Source organism: Scylla paramamosain, unplaced genomic scaffold (assembly GCF_035594125.1).
Source record: "Scylla paramamosain isolate STU-SP2022 unplaced genomic scaffold, ASM3559412v1 Contig156, whole genome shotgun sequence".
NCBI classification, from domain to species: domain Eukaryota; kingdom Metazoa; phylum Arthropoda; class Malacostraca; order Decapoda; family Portunidae; genus Scylla; species Scylla paramamosain.
Window position 1 is genome coordinate 44,912 of NW_026973821.1, and position 7,885 is coordinate 52,796.

Consider the following 7,885-nt stretch of genomic DNA (forward strand, 5'->3'; position numbering starts at 1 on the left):
ACTACCACCTCATGCCTGCTTGGTGTGAAAGAGTCTGCTGGGACAAATGACCTACACAGCAACTTGTATCAGTCCCCCAGATGTGTTCCTGGAAGCTCAGTGTTATGGATGCAGTGTGACATGCTGACTTAGGGAAAACTGTCTGTCGTGGCTGCACCTTGCTGTGGCTAAGAAAAGGCTGTGTTTGTTTGAAGTGCTGTACTGGTCATGCTGGGAAGTGTACAGGCCACCATTAGTAGTAGAAATGTTGCACTAGAATGAAATTAGTTGGGAAATGTAATGCATAATTATTGGCAGGGAAAAGATGGTGACAGGGATGCTGGGACGTGCTTCACTGTGCACCGTGGTGGCCGCCCCTTGGTGCTTGGCGGTACCTTATAGGGCATCAAGGGGCAGTTATTGTAGTCTCATCTTACAGCAAAACAAGTAAAAGAAAAAAAATAGTAATAATAATAATAATAAAAAAATTTTTTATCATTGTCTTGATGAGCACAAATCTTTCCCTGCCAATACATAAACAGCACATTTTTTCACTAAATTTCACCATTGTAGTACACATTTATACTAGTAATGATGACCTGTAGACTTTCCAGGCATGACAACACTTGAAACACAACCATTTTGTTAGCTACAGCATGAGAGCAGCCACCAGACAGCCTTCCCCCACGTCCAGCATGTCACACACTGAATCTGTCAGTCTGCTTTCAAGAACACATGAGGGACTAACAGGAGTTGCCATGTACTTCAGGGGTGACAGCAAAGGCTTCTGTTTAAAATCTCACATCTCAAGCCACCTCATTACTTGAGAGGTGACAAAGGAGCTTGGCAGAGCTTGACAGGGATTGGTAGAGGTGACAGAGGCAGGCAGGAGTGACAGGGGATGACAAGGAACACCTCAAAATTAATGTACACGCATGTACAGACCGACTGCCCCTCTAAAAATGCTTCAAACTTTCCTTGTTTTGTATAAGCTTGAGCACCTGGTACACTCACGGGCACACAGCACCCCGGGCCGTCCCCCAACACCTCAGGGCCCGGGAAAGGGGGTCCCAGGCCGGGATGGAAATAAATAAATAAAAATAAAAGCTGGAACCGGCCTTACCTTTCTTGAGGGCGTCTTCTTTATGTCTGTACATATTTCCATGGTGGCACACGCTACTAGCCGCCCCCTGGACACTCCTCATCGCCACCTCACGCATGTACAGACCGACTGCCCCTCTCTGAAAAGCAACAAATTCAGCCCTATATCAAGTCTGACTCGTGCCTGTTTACATTTCTCTGGGTCTCTGTCAGGGCTCAGGCGTGTAGAATGAGAGAATGATAGAAAACGAAAGATTTTCAGGGGAAACTAGTTATAAGTCTATTATAAAATACCGTGATACAACCACTAATAATGTCTTAATAATGCACTTTTTCCTAACAGTATACTGAGGTCGACAAACTGAAAGGCTTTGGAGTAGTCAACAAAGACTGATTTCACTAATGAATTGCTTGGTATGTCAGTCACTTTGAATCGTCTTTTTGCCTTGTGACTAATTTTTAATGTCTAGAAGAGTTAGGTTAGGTTAGGTTAGGTAAGGTTAGGTTAGGTTAGGTTAGGTTAGGTTAGGTTAGGTTAGGTCAGGTTAGGTTAGGTTAGGTTAGGTTAGGTCAGGTTAGGTTAGGGTTAGGTTAGGTTAGGTTAGGTCAGGTCAGGTCAGGTTAGGGTTAGGTTAGGTTAGGTAAGGTTAGGTTAGGTTAGGTTAGGTTAAAAAAAAAAAAGATATTTTTTTTTCAGGTGAGGGCCAGTTAGGTTGTTTTTGTGGTACAGATTTAAGGTACAGTGACACATGGTACAGTGGCTTATGGTGAAGGTAGACAAGGCCTTCCTGCACCATTAGCACCATAGAGTACAGTGCTGTGGTACTGTAGCACTGAAATATTAAGCAAACACAAAAAAAAAAAGATATTTTTTTTTCAGGTGAGGGCCAGTTAGGTTGTTTTTGTGGTACAGTTTTAAGGTACAGTGACGCATGGTACAGTCGCTTATGGTGAAGGTAGACAAGGCCTTCCTGCACCATTAGCATCATAGGGTACAGTGATGTGGTATTGTAGCACTGAAATATTAAGAACACGAAAAAAAAACGATATATTTTTTTTTAAGTGAGGGCCAGTTAGGTTAAGTTTTTTGGGGTACAGTTTAAATGTACAGTGACGCATGGTATAGTGGCTTATGGTGCAGGTAGACAAGGCCTTCCTGCACCCATTAGCACCACAGAGAGAGAGAGAGAGAGAGAGAGAGAGAGAGAGAGAGAGAGAGAGAGAGAGAGAGAGAGAGAGAGAGAGAGAGAGAGAGAGAGAGAGAGAGACTTAACCAAACCTAACTAACTGAATTAATATAAACCTAACCTGATGGAAAGAAATAAAGAAAAAATAAAAGCTGCAACCGGCCTTACCTTTCTTGAGAAGCGTCTTTTTTATGTTTTTACATATTTCCCTGGTGGCAGACGCTACTAGCCGCCCCCTGGCGACACCCCTCGCCACCTCACACATGTACAGACCGACTGCCGCTTTAAAAAGCAACAAATTCACTCCTATATCAAGTCTGACTGGTGCGTTTGTTTACATTTCTCTGGGTCTCGGTCTGGACTCAGGCCTGCAGGATGGGAGAATGTTAGAAAACGAGAGATTTTCAGGCAAAACTAATATAAGTTAATGTTGTGATACAAAACTACAACCACTAATAATAATATACCTCATGTTTTAATAATGCCAAGACAATACAAGATAAACATTAATGACTTACAATGAAAAACAAGATGGAGATAGACAAATTAGGAAAGAAATAGGTTTCTATAGAGTATTACTGTGTGTGTGTGTGTGTGTGTGTGTGTGTGTGTGTGTGTGTCACTAATTTCTATCTCTTTCTCTCTCTCCTGAGAACTATTTCATATTGCTGTACATCAACATGAAATATCACCACACAAGCCTCTCTCTCTTTCTCTGCACCTCACAACACAACACAACACTTTATCACACTAATCAGTAAACAATACCAAAAGCTCCCCTTCTGCAGGCCTGACTCCTCCCTTTCATTCAGACCCTTTCTTTCCCTCTCTCTCAGCTTGCCCGCCTTCGTATCTGCGTCTATATTTACTCTTGATTCAAGTATACAACTCTACACCATACTGACCTATAGGTACAGTGCAAATAGCTTTTCTTCCTCCCTGTTTTTCCTGTCTCTCTGCCTGTCTGCCTCTTTCTCCCTCTCTACTGACTCATGGCTCAAAGATACAAGTCTAATTAAGCTTTGAACCTCTCTGTCTCTACAATATCATAAAACCTCAACACTCCAAACCAAACCAACCCTGCCAACACCTACCTGTCTCTCTGCCTCAGTCAGTCAGTCAGTCAGTCAGTCAGTCAGTCAGTCAGCCATTCAACCAGCCAGCTAGCCATTCAACCAACCAGCCAATCAATCAGTCACTCAGCTAGTCAGTCAGTCAGTCAGTCAGTCAGTCAGTCAGTCAGTCAGTCAGTCAGTCAGTCAGCCAGTCAGTCAGCCATTCAACCAGCCAGCTAGCCATTCAACCAACTAGCCAATCAATCAGTCACTCAGCTAGTCAGTCAGTCAGTCAGTCAGTCAGTCAGTCAGTCAGTCAGTCAGTCAGTCAGTCAGCCATTCAACCAGCCAGCTAGCCATTCAACCAACCAGCCAATCAATCAGTCACTCAGCTAGTCAGTTAGTCAGTCAGTCAGTCAGTCAGTCAGTCAGTCAGTCAGTCAGTCAGTCAGTCAGTCAGCCATTCAACCAGCCAGCTAGCCATTCAACCAACCAGCCAATCAATCAGTCACTCAGTTAGTCAGTCAGTCAGTCAGTCAGTCAGTCAGTCAGTCAGTCAGTCAGTCAGTCAGTCAGTCAGTTAGCCATTCAACCAGCCAGCTAGCCATTCAACCAACCAGCCAATAAATCAGTCACTCAGCTAGTCAGTCAGTCAGTCAGTCAGTCAGTCAGTCAGTCAGTCAGTCAGTCAGTCAGCCATTCAACCAGCCAGCTAGGCATTCAACCAACCAGCCAATCAATCAGTCACTCAGCTAGTCAGTCAGTCAGTCAGTCAGTCAGTCAGTCAGTCAGTCAGTCAGTCAGCCAGTCAGTCAGCCATTCAACCAGCCAGCTAGCCATTCAACCAACTAGCCAATCAATCAGTCACTCAGTCAGTCAGTCAGTCAGTCAGTCAGTCAGTCAGTCAGTCAGTCAGTCAGTCAGTCAGTCAGTCAGTCAGCCATTCAACCAGCCAGCTAGCCATTCAACCAACCAGCCAATCAATCAGTCACTCAGCTAGTCAGTTAGTCAGTCAGTCAGTCAGTCAGTCAGTCAGTCAGTCAGTCAGTCAGTCAGTCAGTCAGTCAGTCAGTCAGTCAGCCATTCAACCAGCCAGCTAGCCATTCAACCAACCAGCCAATCAATCAGTCACTCAGTTAGTCAGTCAGTCAGTCAGTCAGTCAGTCAGTCAGTCAGTCAGTCAGTCAGTCAGTTAGCCATTCAACCAGCCAGCTAGCCATTCAACCAACCAGCCAATCAATCAGTCACTCAGCTAGTCAGTCAGTCAGTCAGTCAGTCAGTCAGTCAGTCAGTCAGTCAGTCAGTCAGTCAGTCAGCCATTCAACAAGCCAGCTAGGCATTCAACCAACCAGCCAATCAATCAGTCACTCAGCTAGTCAGTCAGTCAGTCAGTCAGTCAGTCAGTCAGTTAGTCAGTCAGTCAGCCAGTCAGTCAGCCATTCAACCAGCCAGCTAGCCATTCAACCAACTAGCCAATCAATCAGTCACTCAGCTAGTCAGTCAGTCAGTCAGTCAGTCAGTCAGTCAGTCAGTCAGTCAGTCAGTCAGTCAGTCAGCCATTCAACCAACCAGCCAATCAATCAGTCACTCAGCTAGTCAGTTAGTCAGTCAGTCAGTCAGTAAGTCAGTCAGTCAGTCAGTCAGTCAGCCATTCAACCAGCCAGCTAGCCATTCAACCAACCAGCCAATCAATCAGTCACTCAGTTAGTCAGTCAGTCAGTCAGTCAGTCAGTCAGTCAGTCAGTCAGTCAGTCAGTCAGTCAGTTAGCCATTCAACCAGCCAGCTAGCCATTCGACAAACCAGCCAATCAATCAGTCACTCAGCTAGTCAGTCAGTCAGTCAGTCAGTCAGTCAGTCAGTCAGTCAGTCAGTCAGTCAGTCAGTCAGTCAGTCAGTCAGTCAGCCATTCAACCAGCCAGCTAGGCATTCATTCAGCCAACCAGCCAATCAATCAGTCACTCAGCTAGTCAGTCAGTCAGTCAGTCAGTCAGTCAGTCAGTCAGCCATTCAACCAACCAGCTAGCCACCCAACTAGCTAACCAGCCAGTCAATCAGTCACTCAGCCAGCCAGTCAGTCAGTCAGTCAGTTAGTAAGCCAGCCAGCAAGCCAGCCAGCCAGCCAGTCAGTCAGTCAGTCAGTCAGTCACTCAGCCAGCGAGTCAGCCGGCCAGCCAGTCAGTTAGTTCTGTGGGCCTGTGTATGGTTCTGGTGGGCGTCTGTTTGGTTTGTGTTAGGTTCAGCTAGCCCTCTGTTTGGTCTGTGTTTGGTCTCTGGGCCATAGATGCAGCAAGACCGGTTCAAAATTCCAAGCACTGACGCACTGCACAGACTACCACCTCATGCCTGTTTGGTGTGAAAGAGTCTGCTGGGACAAAATTAATGACCTACACAGCAACTTGTATCAGTCCCCCAGATGTGTTCCTGGAAGCTCAGTGTTATGGATGCAGTGTGACATGCTGACTTAGGAAAGGCTGTCTGTCGTGGCTGCACCTTGCTGTGGCTAAGAAAAGGCTGTGTTTGTTTGAAGTGCTGTACTGGTCATGCTGGGAAGTGTACAGGCCACCATTAGTAGTAGAAATGTTGCACTAGAATGAAATTAGTTGGGAAATGTAATGCATAATTATTGGCAGGGAAAAGATGGTGACAGGGATGCTGGGACGTGCTTCACTGTGCACCGTGGTGGCCGCCCCTTGGTGCTTGGCGGTACCTTATAGGGCATCAAGGGGCAGTTATTGTAGTCTCATCTTACAGCAAAACAAGTAAAAGAAAAAAAAATAGTAATAATAATAATAATATAAAAATTTTTTTATCATTGTCTTGATGAGCACAAATCTTTCCCTGCCAATACATAAACAGCACATTTTTTCACTAAATTTCACCATTGTAGTACACATTTATACTAGTAATGATGACCTGTAGACTTTCCAGGCATGACAACACTTGAAACACAACCATTTTGTTAGCTACAGCATAGAGCAGCCACCAGACAGCCTTCCCCCACGTCAGCATGTCACACACTGAATCTGTCAGTCTGCTTTCAAGAACACATGAGGGACTAACAGGAGTTGCCATGTACTTAATTTCCTGCAGATTCTTTCACACCAAGGAGTAGCAAGTTGGAAGTCTGTGATTGTAACTATCCTGCTCAATTTCAGCTTCTATTCTAATCTCTACTTAATCTCCATATAGTTCCATTTTTGGCCATAAGTCACTGTTTACTTAATCAATCCCTCCTAAGACACTGCACTTTTTTCAGATTATAGAGCTGATAGGTCTCGGTAGGGGGTTGAGTGGTGGCTTGAGAGGGCCTTGGTGGGGGGCTGACAGGGTTTGGTAGGGCTTGGCAGGGGTGACAGCAAAGGCTTCTGTTTAAAATCTCACATCTCAATGCCACCTCATTACTTGAGAGGTGACAAAGGGCTTGGCAGAGCTTGACAGGGATTGGTAGAGGTGACAGAGGCAGGCAGGAGTGACAGGGGATGACAAGGAATACCTCAAAATTAATGTACACGCATGTACAGACCGACTGCCCCTCTAAAAATGCTTCAAACTTTCCTTGTTATGTATATGCTGTGAGCACCTGGTACACTCACGGGCACACAGCACCCCCGGGCCGTCCCCCAACACCTCAGGACTCGGGAAAGGGGGGGTCCCAGGCCGGGATGGAAATAAATAAAATAAAAAATAAAAGCTGGAACCGGCCTTACCTTTCTTGAGGGCGTCTTCTTTATGTCTGTACATATTTCCACGGTGGCACACGCTACTAGCCGCCCCCTGGACACGCCTCTCGCCACCTCACGCATGTACAGACCGACTGCCCCTCTCTGAAAAGCAACAAATTCAGCCCTATATCAAGTCTGACTCGTGCCTGTTTACATTTCTCTGGGTCCTCTGTCAGGGCTCAGGCGTGTAGAATGAAAGAATGATAGGAAAACGAAAGATTTTCAGGGGAAACTAGTTATAAGTCTATTATAAAATACCGTGATACAACCACTAATAATGTCTTTAATAATGCACTTTTTCCTAACAGTATACTGAGGTCGACAAAACTGAAAGGCTTTGGAGTAGTCAACAAAGACTGATTTCACTAATTAATTGCTTGGTATGTCAGTCACTTTGAATCGTCTTTTTGCCTTGTGACTAATTTTTAATGTCTCGGTTAGGTTAGGATAGGTTAGGTTAGGTTAGGTTAGGTTAGGTTAGGTTAGGTTAGGTTAGGTCAGGTCAGGTTAGGTTAGGTTAGCTTAGGTTAGGTCAGGTTAGGTTAGGTTTGTAGGTTAGGTTAGGTCAGGTCAGGTCTGGTTAGGTTAGGTTAGGTTAGGTTAGGTTAGGTAAGGTTAGGTTATGTTAGGTTAAAAATAAAAGAGATTTTTTTTCAGGTGAGGGCCAGTTAGGTTGTTTTTGTGGTACAGATTTAAGGTACAGTGACACATGGTACAGTGGCTTAATGGTGAAGGTAGACAAGGCCTTCCTGCACCATTAGCACCATAGAGTACAGTGCTGTGGTACTGTAGCACTGAAATATTAAGCAAACACAAAAAAAAAAAGATATTTATTTTTCA

The 7,885-nt window shown here is 45.0% G+C and overlaps 1 long non-coding RNA gene across 1 annotated transcript; it reads right to left on the bottom strand.

Moving 5' to 3' along the window:
* Positions 1-1,182: 1,182 nt before the first annotated feature.
* Positions 1,183-7,172, bottom strand: LOC135099605 (uncharacterized). Its single transcript, XR_010268172.1, has 3 exons — positions 7,031-7,172; positions 2,436-2,635; positions 1,183-1,220 (listed from the first exon to the last, which is right to left on the bottom strand). It is a non-coding gene; the product is annotated as an uncharacterized LOC135099605 (long non-coding RNA).
* Positions 7,173-7,885: the final 713 nt, after the last annotated feature.